An 18,491-nucleotide genomic window follows, 5' to 3' on the forward strand; every position below is an offset into this window, starting at 1 on the left:
TCATACATCAGTGCCTGTGTGTGGGGGGAGGGGAGAAAGAGAGAGGGAGGGAGGGAGGGAGGGAGGGAGGGAAAGGGGAGAGAGGGGGGAGAGGGGAGGAGAAATAAATAAATAAATGTATTTCTACTAGAGGCTATTCAGTAGTTCAATTAGAGAGCATCAAGTGTCAAGAAAAGCCTAAACTCAAGACTGCTAAATGTAAACTCACTTTTGCCAGCCCAACTGTTCAATGCAGAGCTAAACTGGAATGCTGACGTGAACCAGGTCCATATTGATTATGCTTACAGGCATCAGCACCACCAATTCAGCTGGCTAGCTGAGAGGCAGGCTGCTCAACCATTGCTGAACTGTGTTGAAATGCAAACCTCTCAAAAATGCATTATACAATGGGGTCAGTGGAGAGCATAATGGATTCCCAGCACTGATTGAGGTAGACCATAAATCATACATCAGCATAAAACTGCATTCTAGAACTCTCTCTCTCTCTCTCTCTCTCTCTCACACACACACACACACACACACACACACACTTTGAGTTCATCAATACATTTTCCAAGTGTGCACCACATTACAGAGATAGAAGGTAGGTGATGGCAAGTGCCTGCCGCCACCACCCCTGCAGAAAGTGGTGCATAAATATTCCTCCACCACTTATCACTGCTACTGCCATCAAAGAACATCAACTGCTCTCAACAGAGGCCAGGATCAGCTATGACAAAATCCATTTACCATGTTCTGATTCTTACATTTGCTCTTATTTTGTATTGATCTTATAAATGCCGAAGAAGGGTGTGTGTCTGTGGCAGGTGTGTGTGTGTGTGTGTGCGGGGAGGGACATATCAGAGATTCAGGACAGATAAAAGGCAGTACTTCGCACAGCCCATAAACTATGGAATTCACTACCACAAGACATAGTGATGGTCAACATTTTGGATGGCTTCAAAAGGGGATTAAACTAATTCCTGGAGGATAAGGCTCTCAAGGGCTACTAGTCCTGATGGCTATATCCTACCTCCAGTATCAGTGGAAGTGTGTCTATGTACACCAGTTGCTGGGGACCATGGGTAGGAGAGTGCTGTTGCACTCATGCCCCCCCCCTGCTTGTGGGTTTCCCATGGGCAGATGGCTGGCCATTGTGTGAACAGAATGCTGGACTAGGTGGATCCTTAGTCTCATCCAGCATGACACTTCTTATATCCTTTGGTTTTATGAATCCTCTGTATTTCAAATGCTATCCCATACTTGCATCTCCAGAACACAGTGAGGATGAGGGATGTGCAAATCAGCAAAACCTGATCTCATGGAAGTTCTCCGAATTCCATCTCAAAGCTTGTTTCAACTCAAGTCCATATCAGATTGTGAACTGTGGTTTGTTGTTGTTGTTGTTGTTTTCTTTTTGCATGATAATCTGTGTGTATTTTTGTGCATATTTTCTCCAGATGCATGCATCAATTGTCTGCACCTTTGAAATATACACATTCTTATCCCACTGAATAGAGCAAATTTGTGTGCATATTTAAAGATACGCATGAATTCATGCATATTTTTCGAACGTACACATGCTTTTGAACACATTTTTTTAGTCCATGGATTACATTGCAAGCTTGGAAATGTACAGACTTTGACCGAAGATGTCCAAGTCTGTGTTCAGTCTGGAAGGTGTGAACTGGGTAAATCTTGATCAAAAATGAACTGAAACAAATTTCTCATGCATCTCATAATTCCTGATGTCACTCGGATTGGCAAATGGAATCTTGAATTTAGGAAGGGACAAGGAAGTGTTGGGGGACAAGGAGAGGGTTAAGCCCTGAGCTGTATTTTAAAAAATACCCCCAAAATTGCAGCCCGCAAACACAGTAAGACTACATCTCAGATCAGACTGCTAACTGGCACTAGGGATGTCAGAGAAATCCGCTGTGGATTCAAATGAGGCCGGATTCTTTGGAATCTGGTCTCAGGAATCCACAGCCAATTGGGACGAATTACCTCTACTCCAGGAGGACTGGAGGCGGAACAGCACTCGGCTGCTTCTTCCAGCCAGAGCCATTCGCCTCCTCCCCACCGATCGCCATGTCTTAAAAAAAAAAAAAAAAAGCGATTGGCAGGTAGGGATGGCAGAGAATTTCTCCCCGAAACTTTGGGGGGGCCGAGCACCAACGTGTTCGGCCCCCCGAACATGTTTCGGGGAGAAATCCTCTGCACCCCCTCCCGCACCCCGCACCCCCCCCGGGACGGGACTTACCTTCGCCAAATGTCCCTCCCGGCAGCGGGTCTGGCCGGCGGTTCGTCGGGTGTTCGTGCAGGGCGGGAGCAGCAGCCGGTCTTTCGACCGGCTGCTGCCGCCGCCATTCCAATGAAAGAAAGAAAAAAAACGCAAATAGCGTTGCCCTTATTTTCACCGTAGTCTACGTAAATCTTTACGTAGACTACAGAGACCAAATAAGGAACGCGAATGGCGGCTCCCTATGGGGGCCGCCATTAGCGTACGTGCTTTTTTTTTTTTTTAAGTCACCCATGATAGGCTACGTGATGATTGACGTAGCCTATCACGGCTGACTTTGCAAATCTAGCCGTGATAGGCTACGTTAATCGTCACATAGCCTATCAGGGGGCGTTGTTTTTTTTTTAACTTTCGAGTTCTCGGCCGGGTGAGGCGGGAAGCCTCCCCCCCGGCCTGAAATTTGGCCAGGGGGGGAGGCGGGAAGCCTCCCCCCCCAGCCTGAACTTCGCGGGGGGAGCAGCGAAGCCCCCACCGCGAACAAGCTTCGACGAAAGGTCAAAAATCGAAAGGTCAATATAGAAAATTGTAAATTATGGAAAAGCACATGCAAGAATGTGTATATTAGTAAAAATAACATTAAATGCATTAGATTTTGGTAATTGTTTCCAAAAAAAGTGTATATTAGGCACAATTCCATACAAAAATACATTATTAGGAGAAATCCATAAAAAGATGCATTGATTTTTCATGTGAACTTTAAAAACAATCTTAAAGTTTGGGATGAATCAAACTGAGGCTTGGAAAAATTGAAAGAAACTGAAATTGAGAGATTCATCAATCTCTACCCACAGGTATAATCAGAATAAAGATCAAGTCACTTATTCTAGACGATGAAATCTAGAAAATGAAAATGCTTAACACAAATGGGGAAAAAAATGAGTTCACGAATTGTGTTCTGCACCCAAAAGCAAGCCAAACACGGACCTGCCATGTATACAATACATTCTCTACCACCCACTCTCACTCCCTTTTCCCCTTTATTATGTATTTATTTGAAGTATTTTTATCCCACTCCTATCCAAAAAGGGCTCCCAGATCACCTTACAACCAGACAACAAAAATGCCAGTCCTGCCTGCAGGCTTACAGTCTAAAAAGACATGACACAGAAGGAAAAAAGGATGGGGAGGGAAGAAAATAAAAATAAAAGGAAAAAAATAAATAAATGTTCAGCAAGGGTGGTAGAATGGCCCATCGTAAAGCAAATTCACACACAGAACCCTAGTGAGCACTTACCCGCAAACACAAGTTGCTTCCTCCATTAAAGTGAATGCGGCCTATGTAGGGATGTCAGAGAATTCTGCCACGGATCTCGGTGGGGCCGAATGCGAGTGCATTTGGCCCCCCAAACTCCATGGTGGAACGGCCTGCCACCCCCCACCCCCCACGGATGCCCCCCGGGACGAGACTTACCTGGGACGGATGTTCTGGATGGCGGCGGCTCCGGCGGTGGCGGCTGGTCTTCCAACCGGCTGCTGCCGCCATTTACAGTCTGTTTTTTTTTCTTCCCCCCATTCATGATAGGCTACGTAAAGACTTCTGTAGCTTATCACGTCTGGGTTAAAAAAAAAAATCTCCCTTATTTTGGCCGTCTTAGTCTACGTAAATATTTACGTAGACTAAGACGGTGAAAATAAAGGGGAACGCAAATAGCGTCCGCTACGCTATTTGCGTTCCCCCTTAGTTTCGCCATCTTAGTCTACGTAAGTATTTACGCAGACTAAGTCAGCCAAAACTAAGGAACACAAATGGCGGCGGCCGTAGCCGCCGCCATTTGCATACACATTTTTTTAAACCCAGACGTGATAGGCTACATAAGTCTTTACGTAGCCTATCACAGCTGAATACAGGGACACAAATGGCGGCAGCTACAGTTGCCACCATTTGCATCCCTGCTAGCCAGCGGCTGGTTGTCCAGCTGCTGGCAGAGCTGGCCGACGGCTCTGCGGAATCCCCGCGGAGTGGAGCTGGCAGGCCAGGATTCCGGGGGGAGGCGCAGAGTGCCTCCCCCCCGGTGAGGATTCTGGGGGAGGGACGGCACGCCTCCCCGCCCAGCGGAACCCGGCAGAGCCAGGTAAGCAGGGTAAGCAGGAGTGGAATTCCCCCCTCCTCCCCATGGCAGCCCCCCAAGCCCCCCTGCTACACAGAGGGTCAGGAAACCCTGCTGAGTGGGGTGAGTTGCTGTGCAGGGGGAAGGGAGCTCCCTGAAAATCAAATGGAGGCACATTCTGTGAGCAGAGCCCTTCTGTTAATGAAGGCAGGTCCTGGATCCAACCTACTTTGAATAAACCCATTAAACTCAATGGGATCATCTTCTGAGTAGACATATATAGGATTGAGCTGTACACTTTTGATGGTAGGAGAAAAGTATATCCGGCTCTATGGACTGGGGGATCTTCTCACTGTCTTCATAGGGCCCATCTAGCTGTATTGTATCCTTCTGGGGGGCAGGGGGGGAAGCACAATTTGAGAATCTCTAAGTTAATACACTGTTACAGGGACTGATATATCTTAATATTCCAGTTATATGCTACATATTTTGTATTCATCCCATACACTTTCTGAAAATGCAATGTTGGTCTATTAAAAATAACGTAACTTTTAAAAAGTTGTTTGGAGTGAGGAGGGGAATAACTCATCTTAAAATCCAGGACTTACTTGCAAACTACGCAAATTTGTAACAAATGGAAACATGAAAAGAAAACGCTTTGCTGAATAAGGAAAAACCACACGAGACACCAATTTCACATTTGCTTTGTGTCTGTCAGCAAAGAAGCAACAAGACGAAAGTCAAATTTGTGAAGACACACACAGAGATGGCAAAAGGCTTACAAAATAAGAAAGTGCCAAGTATACAAAATGGAAACAAAGTTAACACACAGAACAAATAACCGTGTCAATAATTGACAAAAGACACACATAAAAATAAATAAATAAAATCACCACATAAGACAGTTAAGAGGTCCCTAAATGGAACATTTGGGCAGTATTGATTATGCACAGCTGCTTGTAATGCCTCTGAATTTTTTTCAAAGCTAACGAGTCTCAATCGTTGTAACCTTTCCACATAGGGGAGTTGCCCCAGCACCTTGATTACTTTGTTTACCCTTTTTAAATACCTTTTCCAGACCTACAATATACCTTTTGAGGTGCAGTGACCAGAACTGTACATACAGTGCTCGAAGTGTGGTTACATCAATGCATTATGATATTGGTGGTTTAATTTTTGGTTCCTAATGGTTTTTTGGTTCCAACATGGAGTATGCCTTTTTCAAAGCAACTACACACTGGGTCAACGTGTTCACCACACTATCCACCACAACCCCAAGATCCCCATCCCCTTTCTTGAACAGGAGTTGCCAGCCCAAATCCCATCAGACTACAGTACATACAAAGTTAGGATGCTTTGCCCCAGTGTGCATCACTTTACACTGGCTTATGATGGGCAGTATCCAATGGTGTCATTCCGCAAACTCAAATCATGCTAGCAAAGTTCTGCTGAATCTAGGGATGTCAGAGAATTCTGCCACGGACCTCGGTGAGGCCGAATGCCAGTGCATTCGGTCCCCCAAAATCTGTGGCGGAATGGCCTGCCACCCCCCCCCCGCCACCCCGCGGATTCCCCCCGGGATGAGACTTACCTGGGGCAGACCTTCTGGGCGGCGGCAGCTCCCACAGCAGCTGCAGAGGTGGCGGCAGCCGGTCTTCAGACCGGCTGCCGCCGCCGCCATTTCCAGGCTTCTGAAAAAAAAAAAGACGTGATAGGCTACGTATATATATAGGCATAGGGGATGCCATTTGCATCCCTACGCTGGCCCATGATAGGCTACGTATATATTTATGTAGCCTATCACGGCTAAAGCAGGGATGCAAATGGCATCCCCTACGCCATTTACATTCCCTCTTTAGCCATGATAGGCTATGTAAATATTAATGTAGCCTATCACTGGCCGGCGTAGGGACGCAAATGGCAGCTGCTACGATGGCTGCCATATGCGGCCGCAGCAGCACAGCAGCGGCCAGAGCCACCGCCGTTGCTGCCGCCGCCGCTTCATCCGCCGCCGGAGCCACAGCCAAGTAGGCTCCATTTTGCGAGGCTTTTGCGGGGTGGTGGGGCAGGTTGCTCCGTTCTGCAACGGATTCCAAGGGGCCGAATTACTCCCTGAGATCTGTGGCGGAATTCTCTAAGATCCCTACATATGAGGGGCTTGGTTCAAACTGGAGAGGGCCCTTTTGGATAAGGCTGTTACTCGGTGCCATCCTTCCTGTCCTGGTTTATCAATACGAAGGCTTTGTTACATTACTTTCCATTCACTGGATGGGGGAAGAGAACATCTACCTGCTCCCCCCTTCAAAACTTCTTTGGTAGCTGGCAGGAGACAGCATCAGATAGGTGGTCGTTCCAACAACTGGAATTCTATCTTTACAGACCGTAACAATCAGGACCTCTCTCCTTAAGATTGAATGGGATTGTACAATTGGGCAAGGGCACATGCACCCCATCAATACTAGGGGTGTAAGAAACTCCACTTACCTGGCTCCGCCGGGTTCCGCAGGTGGGGGGAGGTGAACTGTTCCTCCCTCTGGAATCCTCGATGGTGGGGGAGGCGATCCGTTCCTCTCCCCTGGAATCCTGCCTGGTCGGCTCCGCTCCGTGGCCAGGCCACAGAGCCGCTGGCCAGGCCAAACCGCAGAAGGGCCTCCAGCCGCTGCCGGGCTGGTACGGATGCAAATGGTGTCCTGAGTAGGGGATGCCATTTGCATCCCTATGGTAGCCCGTCATAGGCTATGTAAATATTTACGTAGCCCATCACGGCTAAAGCAGGGACGCAAATGGCGTCCCCTACGCCATTTGCATTCCCATTTTATCCGTGATAGGCTACATAAATATTTACGTAGCCTACCATGGCTAAAGCGGGAACGTAAATGGCATCCCCTACTCAGGACCAAATGGCGTCCCCTACGTAATTCTTACGTAGCCTATCACAGCTGCAAGGATGGCAATGGCGGCGGCAGCAGCCTGGCCACAGCCAGCCAGGAGACCAGCCACCGGAGCCGCTGCCGGAGCCGCCGCTACTGCCGGAACCGCTGCCACCACAGAATCCGCTGCATCTGCCGCAGTTAAGTGCCATCCCAGGGGATTCCATGGGGGGGGCGGGGGGGCAGGAGGCCATTCCTTCATGGATTCCAGGGGAGTCCAGGGGATTCTTTAGAATCCGGCCTCACTGGAATCCATGGCGGAATTCTCTGCCATCCCTACAGAATTCTCTATCATCCCTAATCAATACCCCTGCCCCATGTAGTGTGTGCAAGTAAGCACAGGTTGTGGAAGCACAAGACCCTTCGCACCTAAATCCTGATTTACCGTGGTGAAGGTATAAATAGCCTGGCATAGTTCCACCACTGTAGACACTGGGAGAGGACAGGTGCAGGGGAGAGGGTTAATCCTGTGACACCAACACTAAAGTTAACCCAGCAGTAGGTGGAATAAAACTATAAAAGATTTATTTAGTATTTATTTATTTCATTTCTATACTGCTCAATAGCCAAAGCTCTCTGGGTGGTTCACAAAAATTAAAACCAAAGAGCACACAATAAAACAATACAAAATATATAAAACATTAAAACCACAGTAAACAATACAACCAGAATGAAACCAGAATAAAACCTAGCAGCAGTACAGGGATTTAAAATACAGATTTTAAACAGCAAAGCTAAAAGTCTAAAGAGCTAAAATGCTAAAATGCCTGGGAAAATAAAAAGTTCTTCACCTGGCGCCAGAAAGGATACAATGTCGGTTCCAGGCGAACCTCACTAGGGAGCTCATTCCACAGCTGGGGTGCCACAGCAGAAAAAGCCCTCCTCCTAGTAGCCACCCGCCTCACTTCCTTTGGCAGGGGGTCAAGGAGAAGGGCCACTGACAATGATCTTAAGGTCTGAGCAGGCACATATGGGAGGAGGCGATCCTTCAGATAACCTGGCCCCAAGCCGTTAAGGGCTTTGAATGTTAATACCAGCACTTTGAATCGGGCCTGGAAATGGACTGGCTGCCAGTGCAGCTGGAAAAGTACTGGCGTAATATGAGCTTGTTGGCCAGTCCCTGTTAACAATCTTGCTGCTCTATTTTGGACCAGCTGAAGTTTCCAGACCGTTTTCAAAGGCAGCCTCATGTATAACGCATTGCAGTAATCCAGATGAGAAGTTATCAGAGCATGGATAACTGTAGCTAGGTTATCTCTGTCCAGATAAGGGCGTAGTTGGTATACCAGCCTAAGCTGATAAAAAGTGCTCTGTGCCACTGAGTTCACCTGTGCCTCAAGTGACAGTTCCAAGAGCACCCCCAAACTACAAATGTGATCCTTTAGGGGGAGTGCAACCCCCTCGAGAACAGGTTGAATATCACCTAGCCGGGCAGACGAACCACCCACTAACAGTACCTCCGTCTTGTCTGGATTGAGTTTCAGTTTATTGGCCCTCATCCAGTCCATTACCATGCCCAGGCACTAATTCAGAACAGCCACTGCCTCACCTGGGTTTGATGAGAAAGAGAGGTAGAGTTGGGTGTCATCCGCATATTGTTGGCACCTCAGCCCACACCTCCTGATAACCTCCCCCAGCAGTTTCATGTAGATGTTAAACATCATGGGGGATAAAATAGAGCCCTGTGGAACCCCATGGCATAATTGCCATGGCACAGAGCAATAATCCCCCAGCACCACATTCTGGAATCAGCCATCCAAGTAGGAGCGGAACCACTGCAGTGTAGTGCCTCCAACTCCCAACCCAGACAACCTATCCAGAAGGATACCATGGTCAATGGTATCGAAAGCTGCTGAGAGGTCCAGGAGATTCAACAGGGTATCTAAAAATACCAAAGTGCCCTGAGTCCATAATTATTGGCATAGAGGGCTGCAAGCCAGTTCAGATGTCACTAAACCACAGACTATACCAAATGACATGGGATGGCTTGGTCTTGTGAGAGCTGCAGATCTTGAACTCCAAATAGGAGCTGAGCCAGAGGATGCTTTGAAAGCATCCAAATGCACTAGTGACACCAGTTGACTTGATTCTTCGAGATCTGCAGAAGAAATGGGCCCAAAACCTGCGGTGGAGCCATGCTGGAGGAAGCTTTGATCATGATCAAGCATGCTGTAACAAAAAAAATAAGCTTCTGGGTCTGTCTAGAAGTTTGTTGTGGGCCCGGACCCCACACCACATTCGAAACAGACAAAGGGGGCAAGCACAATCCTGTAGTCTTTTTCCACTGCCTTCTATCTAGCCCAGTTTAAGGTAAGTCTGGCTGGGCCTCATCTACAGAAGAAGAATCATGCCTCCTCCAATGCCTAGTGGCAAGTGGGGAGGGTGCTTTGCCCTTCCCCTGCTTGCCCTTTCTTGTTGGGCATCTTATACAAATGATGGGAGACTTGGCCCCATAGGACAACCCACCCATCACAAAGGTAAGGGAATACACAAACAAAAGGAAGGTGGGGTCTCAGTACAGGCCTAGTGACCTGAAACCCCTTACAAATCCAAGTGGAAAATAATTAAATACGTACACACACACACACACACACACACACACATATATATGGGATTCTCAGGTCACCCATACAATTACACGCTGGGCCTGACCAAGCCTCATGTTCCTCCAGACCGTGCCCTTACAGTAAATGTTAAAGCTGCTGCCCTGCCAAGTGAATGAGGAACAATCCCTTACAACAACCTGGTAAGATAAGCCTACCAAGACTCAGGAAAAGTGGGGCTTCACCAGGGGACTGCCTGTGATATGACCCCAGTGCCCAAACAAGCCAGAGCAGGGAACTAGGGGTGGCAGAGGATTCCACCACAGACCCCAATGCGGCCGGATTCAAAAGAATCCGGCCTCCAGAGTCCATGGCGGAATGGAGCACTTATCTCTGCCTCCCTTTGGAATCCTCTTTGGCTTGATCCTCCCCGACCGGCTCCGTATCGCCAGCGATACAGCCACCATTGCCATGCTGCATTGCTGCCTGAGGTCTCACTCTGGACGCAGATGGCATAGTGGAGGCCATTTGTGGCCGTAAAGCTCTTAGATTAAGCTAAATGCAGCCAGGAAAAACCACAGATGCAAAACCCACGAGAAAAACCACAGACATAAATGGCGTAGCAGACGCCCTTTGCGGCCATAAACCCCTTAGTTTAAGCTAAGGATTCCCAGCTGGAATGACAAGTGGGGAATCCGCCCATCCCTACAGGGAACTAGCCCAAAGGTGTTGGGCTCAGAAGCCACGAATTTGGCAAGGGATTGGTTTCCCAAGCCTCTGGGATGGCTGTCCACCTCCACCCATCCTAAAGGAGTCAGAAGAGGCCTCCAAAATGGCTGGGGATACAGGTCCCAAAGAGGGTGGACACCTCCCAGGGGGACTGCAACCCAATATTCCCTCCACCTCCTTGGGGGCCCTTGTACCCAACCTTGGACCAAATGGCCCTAGAAGCTCCTTAAGGAAGGAAAGCTGTTGTCTGCGGTGTGAACGGGGCTGTGTCCATGGCAATTTCTTTGAAGAAAAAATGGGGCTGCCCTTAAATGTTTGGCCCCAAAGCTGCTGGCAGCGTGCGAAATGAGCAGCTGCTCCCATGCAGGAGCAGCTGCCAAGTTAGCACCATTGGCAGTGCTCCTCAACCCAAAAACCGAGGGGCCATGCCCATGAAGGCCTTGTAGGCCTCTAATCAAGCTGTCATGGCTCTCGCTGCTCCTTCTTGTGGCTGGAGAGCGCGTGCTCAGCCGGCCATTGCCGCCATCATCGAGGCTACCACCACTGCCGAAAAGAAGATGCTGGCACAGCCACAGCAGAAACTTTGGCCGATCCTAGGCCCAGGAGGAGACGTGCCGCTGGGAGGCCTCACTGTCGCCAATTGGGCTGGCACCACCTCTCCTCTTTGCAGCTGCAGAGCGTGTGCTTTAAACTCAGCAGCCATGCGAGCGAGAGGCAGTTGGGAGGGACGCGGAGAGTAAAAAGGCCTCTCCAACCCCTCCTCTCCCCAGTGGCACCACGGGGGTTCCGCCAATGGCGACCTGGCACATCCACTCACACCCCCCTGCCCTCAATGCCCCTCCTCACGGCCAGGCAAGCCAGACACGGGGGTGGGGCATTTTTGTGACTCGCTCAGCTGACATACTATGTATCATAATATTAAATGCAGTAAAAGGCTTTTTGCTTCTCACAATATATATTGTTTCCTTGATATTTATTTTAAGGCCATACTCATACTTACTTTATTAATCCGATCTAGTAATTTTTGTAAGTCGGATATATTATCTGTCATTACTACAGTGTCATCAGCATATCAAACTGTGTTAATTATTTTTCTGTTGATGTTTATGCCAGCCATTTGTTCGGCAAGTTCTTCATTAAATATAGCTTCAGAATATAAATTGAACAGCATAGGTGATAGGACACAACCTTGTCTTACTCCTGTTTGGATTTGAATTTCTTCAGATAACTCTCCATCTATACAAACAGAGGCTGTTTGATTCCAATACACATTGTCTATAATCCAAATCTCCTGACTATCGATACCAGTTTTTCTCAGTATGTCAGTCAATTGCTCATGATGAACTTTATCAAATGCCTTCTCATAATCAATAAATCCCAAGTACTGTATATATCTTTATTCATATCAACATCTCTAACAGAATGACACAGTTGGATACTGCCCATTGAACCACATTTCCCATTTTCATGCCTCAGTTTGAAAAGATATTTTTGGAGCTCTTCACTACCTCTTTTTGCATTAACTACCCTAAATAATGGGGTGTTGTCAGCAAACGTGGACACCTCACTGCTCACCACTAAGCCCAGAACATTTATGAACAAGTTCAAAAGCGCTGGTCCCAATGAAGACCCTTGGGAGACCAAGAATCTTTATTCAGCACACCAACAAATTTTGGTGTGTTTAGCCTGAATTCTTCTCAAGCTAAATGCTTGGGTGAAAAAAATGGGAGCCAAAATAATTAGGGCTAGAAAAATGTCTTGGGGGTTGAGGGTTGCACATTTCCTCTCATTATTTCAGCAGGCATAGTTGCAATTGCTCCCTTCCATTGTCCTCTCAGATTATCCCTCTGTCTAGTTGTTTGGAGAGTTTCTAGAGTTTGCTATTTAACTGCATATGGAATCCAAGAAAAATAAATGATTGTGTATGCCAGCATGCTGAGAACACAAAGGATCCTGAACAGAAGGATCCTACTTTCAGTCCACTTAGCAGAAGTTTAACATGCTGGATAACATCTTGTATTGTTTGGATTAAATCCATCATTAAACATAAATGAGAATAAAAGACTGTGATACACAAATGTTCAAATGCCAAATGGAAACTTATATGGGAAATCTGTCACCATCTGGACTCAATGTGGAAGGGAAAATGGACCCATTTATCAAATTATAATTCTCATGCTGCATTTCACATCAGGATTTAACTGTTGATTAAAATGCAATAGATTCCACTTCATAAAAATGAGTTTTGACAGCCTACAGTGAAGTCAGACAAGATGCCACATATTGTGCAAGGATTATGAAGTCATCCCCATGGTCCTGTTTGTTTAGAATTTTTCAGGCCAATACTCCACTTTATACATTGTTACCTATTTCCAGATAAAACTAGTTTCAGGTAAAACTGGAACATGAAAAAGGGAGATGTTTATGTAATCAGTATAAATAAGGATTGCTCTTCATTTGTGCTGAAAAGGAAGTATATGGAGTATGAGTTCACAAATCCACTTTTCCACTCTGTGTAGGGATAGAGGGACTTGTTCCATTCCAGAATTAGGGCAACAGAAACATGGTAGCTACTGAAGTCAGAACTCAGCATTACAGCTGGTGCATGGCTGCCAGCAAAAGCAGAAACCCTGTGTCTCTTCCCTTCAACTTTAAGGACATGGAGGGTGCAATCCTATCAGGTTAGGTGGTCACTTCTGAACTTGGAGGTGGCTGCCTATCCAATACAGGGCAGGAGAAGCACGGAGGGGATCCCTCCACACTTCAGCTGCCCTGCATTTGCGGCTATACAGCCAGTTTCGGCTGTCTAGCTGCGGGAAGGTGAAGTGGGGGAGACAGCTGCCTATAGGATATGTCCTATGTGTTATACCAGCATTTCCACCTTCCCTGCCCCAGAATGCCCCCAGGAATGCCCTGTTTTCACCACTCCACCCTCCTCTTCCAAGTGCGGAGCATGAGGCTGTTCCAAGCTGCTTGCAAGGCAGTGCAGGAGGGGTGAAGTTCTGTTCTCAGGGAACCGACCTCGGAGTGCAGGCTCCGAGGTCGGTTCCCAGAAACCAACATATCCTATGGCCATCTAGCTGCTGACTAGCAGCTATAAGATTGCTCCCTTAGTTATACGGAATGCACGATGTGACATCACCACATTCCATTCCACTGCTTCGGCCTGGTTTACACCTGCAACAGTATGAGGCAATAGAATCATGAACTGGGAGTGTGGACTGTATTGAAAAATGGGAATACTATTTTTGAATTCACCCCCATGTTTAAAAAAAACCTGCAAAGAAAAAACTTCTACATTTGTGGGGGGAGTTCTAGTCCAGCCTGCACCCAGCTATGATCCTTTTGTACTTGCACATGGTTTTCACACAGATGAGCAATCAAAAAATATGATTACTGCTTGCAGTCTGTAAAGGCACAGTCCATTCTATCACTTCTGGGCTCTCCCACCTCATTCTGATGCATGTGTAGGCCATGCTATAGACTGAGGGCAGAACGAGAGAGAAACCTGCTGACCATCAGACCCACTGAGAGAGCTCTATTTGAACCTTGTTATCTCTAATCCCAGAAGCAAACTTTCTTTTCAGTCTGGGTGTGTTCAGAGCACTGATTTCTAGGATGGCACCAGTATATAGAATTAATCCTTCAAGTTAATCTCACAGTTACTAGTTATTTATGAACTTTCCCTAACATCACTTGCAGACAAAGTAAAATGAATGAACAATGTACAAAATTCATTTCTCATTATGCTGATTTCTGCACATTCTCTAAGGTCCCTTAGAAACCTTGCTTATTGCATGGGCAAACTACAAAATTATTTATCAGATTGTGCTAAAATATGCACATTCGCCAGTTCATTTGTTGTTGTTGTTGTTGTTTTAAAAAAAACTCTGTATATTGCCCAGGGAATGTACAAAACACTGTCAAAATATGCACAGGCCTCAATATGGAGACTATATTGACCAGAAAATATGCATATTGCCCAGAGAATGTACAAAATGCAGTCAAGATATGCACATTCCCCAAGGCCTGTTGGGGATTATGCACAATGGCTGGACCATATACACAATTCCCTCTTCATGAACAGATTATATGTACATTAACCATGAAACATGGTGAATGTGCACAATGGCTGGTTGTTATGCATATTAACTGTTCAACTCACATTACCCCCAACGTATACAGTATTTGACATGTAGAAGGTTCTAGGTTCTACCAAAACATCTATCAAATCCATCTGTGTGCCAAGAGCACACAGCAATGGTATGTAGAGAAGATTATATACAGTATATGCATGATCATTGAGCTCCCCTTCCTCTGATTGAAGAATGTGGCACTTAGTGCATACTGGAATATATATGCTTCGAAATACAGTAGACAAAGAGGCAATGCATACTCAAAAATTATGCACTGCTTGTTTTTATAAAGGCATCCATTTTCACTTCACTTATACAAATATAGAAGGATGATAGCAATAAGACACTCTCCAAATTGCAGACATTAGGGAAGTAAATCACTAGATAAGGAAGTCACAAAAAAGCCTATGAACCTCTGGAATAAAGGTATATACACAATTCACAAGATTCACTACTTATACTTGTAAAAAATAATCCTAACACTTTGAACAACATCTCATTAAAATATTACCATGCTACAGATCGCATCATAGCCAGGGACTCATTGTTATTTTTAGATAAGCAATTGTCTCTCAGCCTCCCTCTCTCACATGGGAGGGGCCATAGCTCAGCAGTAGAGAACTTACTATGCATGCCGAAGGTCTGAGCTTCAATCCCTGGTGTCTCCAGGTAGGGCTAGAAAAACCCCTCCCAGAAACTCTGGAGAGCTGCTGCAAGTCAGTGTTGACAATACTGGGCTAGATGGACCAATGGTCTGAGTTAGTAGAAGGCAACTTCCTTTGTTCCAGTGGATCATTATACTGGCCTGCCTCACAGGGCCATTGTATGGATCATAGAGATGCACTTTGCAGAAGACAGGACATAGAGCACTTGGAGAAAAGAGCAAAAAAAAAACCCCACTGACGAATGTTGTTAATCATTATGTTATTAATGTTATTAGAATTATTAATGTTGTTATTCATTATGCCATTAAAATTGTTGTTATATCATTATTTATTCCTTCCTTCTCCCCATCAGAACTCTGGAGAGAAATAGCCACATTAGTAAGGCCCCCTTTTCACATTATACTGGTAGTATGAAGCTGCTGCTGCAGCATGGCTCTTTCCCACACAGCTGAGATAATGATGGGGTTCAGATGACATGATGAGCCGTGGCACCTGTGGGTGCCAGATTGCATATGCAACCCCCACGTGGGGCTTGCTGCATTCTCATGTGAACCTGGTGAGCATGGGTTATGTGAGGGTTAAATAACCTTCTCATAACCCTAAAACAGACCACGGGTCATGTGAGGGTTGTTTAATCCTCACATAAGCCATGCTAGCTGGGTTTGCATGACACGACAACCCCCCCCCCATCGAGTGGATGTTGCATATTCAAATTGGCAGCTGCAGGCACCTCACACATGCCTCAGCCTCACAGTGGGCTGTTGATGGGGTGTGTCATGCAAACAGCCCCAATATGGGAGCCTCCATAGCTCTATGGAAAGTGGGAGGAGCTACAGCTTGGGATCCTCCCCATGCCAGTATTACCCTGGTTTCTAAAGGGGTGACAGTGACACAAGAATGAGGAAAGGCTCATAGAGACCCTTCTATGAGACCCAGGGCTTCTGATGTCCTCCTAGCAGTGTCAGAAGGAGCTGTATAATAGCAGCACTCATTCTGCCAGTATAATGTGAGGAGTGAGCTAAGTCCTTTAAGGTGCAATCCTATGCATGTTGAGACAGAAGAAAGTCCTACAACTCCCAGCATACCCCAGCCAACTATGGATTACACCCTTAATGTGTGTGTGTGCATGCGTGCATATTTACATTGGAAGCAACTTTTACCAAAGACTGCATTTTCCCTCCCTAGTAATGAAAGTCTTCAGTGTCAGACTAGTATTATATTTAAAGGGTATCTTCTGTTGACTGACACCTTTTAAACCAATACAAAATTGCCCAAGGTATCATGGAGACATCAAACCTCATTGTACAGCATCAAATTTCATAGTTCGAAAAGGCATTTCGGAACACCAGAGGGGCTACCGTGTTCTTACTCTTTAATAAGAAAGGAAGCCTTGATACAGAGTAGCTTCACAAATTCATTTTCTGAGACCATTTAATCCCCTTTCCTCTCTTGGCTCTGTAAATTCATTGGCTGCCTCCTTCCGCCCTCAAGTTGTCATTTAACACTGTAATTACTGTAAGTGGTAAGAATAGCAAACATGACAGGTATAATAGCTAGAAATAAGATTTGGACAGTGTGAGGAAAAACCCCAAGGCATCTACCCTTCCAGCCAGTGGTGAGATTGGGAGTACAGAGACCTCAGCAACTGTCATCACTGAGCGCCTGTGGAACCACACCAGGTACTGTTGATAGTGATACTACTAGGGATGGCTGAGAATTTTGCCCCATTCATCTTATAAAATGAATTCATCTTTTTTACGTGGTCTGCACTTCCTAAAACCAAACACAGAAATGGACACAATATGCAGTCAGAAATGGTACATTTCCAGGCTTTTGCTTTGCAGCATTCGACGAAAGAAAGAGAAACATATTGTACAACACATAGAGATTTGAAAAATGCACAAAAACACTATGTACATTTCTAAAATGTGTGCAAACATGCTTTAGTCAAGTCAATGGGAGCATTTGTCCATTAGTACATCCATTAGCTGAAAAATGGAAAAATGCATACAAAATTATGCACAGACTTCTTTCTGACAAAACAAAATCTGCACAGAAACAGCATGAAAAAGGTTTGGAGATGGGAAAAGGAGTACGTATGTCTGCAGAAATGGACTTGACACTTCCACCAATCCCTATTTATTTATCTATGTACTTAATCGATACCACACTTTTCTGCCAACAAATGGCACTCAAGGCAGCTAAAAACAATAAAAGACAACATTTAAAACAATTTATTAAAACCATCCTAGAACAAATATATTCAAAACACAGTTAAGAAACACAGCAATAAGAGAATAAAAACAGCACCCAACCCAACAGACCATCTTACATGCCTAAGGCTTTCTTTAATAAAAATGTATTTCCCTGCGGGCGGAAGAACAGCAGAGAGGGAGCCAGTGCAGCCTCCCTCAGCAGGCAGTTCCCATTCCTAGATAGTACAAGAAAAGGAAAGCAGGCTGCAGGCCCCAGATCTGTGACACATGGCCATATCTCTGGGTTTTGGACTGGCTGCTAAACAGCAAGTAAAAAGGCACACCTATAGAAGGTGCAAAAGCTGCCCGCCTAGGACAGGGTGGAGTTACACAGCTGAGAGAGCACTGGGAAATATCACTGGTCGGAGAGGTCATTCAGCATTGAGAGCCAGTGTGGTGTAGTGGCTAGAGGATTGGACTGGGAGCCCGTAGATCTGGGTTCTAGTCCCCACTCGGCCGTGGAAGCTCACTGGGTGACTTTGGGCCTGTCACACACTCTCAGCCCAACCCACCTCACAGGGTTGTTGTTGTGAGGATAAAATGGAAAGGAGGAGGATTATGTACGCCACCTTGGATTCCTCAAAGAGGAGAAAAGGAGAGATATAAATGTAATAAATAAATAAATAAATCCCCAGAAAGTCTAGTGGGACATCATACAAATGTCATATAGAGGAGAACTCAGGATCATAAACAGCATAGCAGCAAGACAAATGTCTTTAGATTTTTTTTCTTTTTTATCATGACCAGAAACATAAACCAGATCAACAGAGCCTGGCTTTCACTGATGTGGTAAACTCAGTCCGGGTTATACTATGTGAGACTGGGGGCGGGGGGAGTCATATTCCTCCCCATAAAAACAAAGTTTGTTTCTCCATAAAGCAGCATTTTCTGCACATAGAAAACT

The sequence above is a fragment of the Heloderma suspectum genome, chromosome 5 (genome assembly GCF_057233095.1).
Source record: "Heloderma suspectum isolate Gila_16-S chromosome 5, 16-S_ref, whole genome shotgun sequence".
In the NCBI taxonomy this organism is placed as follows: domain Eukaryota; kingdom Metazoa; phylum Chordata; class Lepidosauria; order Squamata; family Helodermatidae; genus Heloderma; species Heloderma suspectum.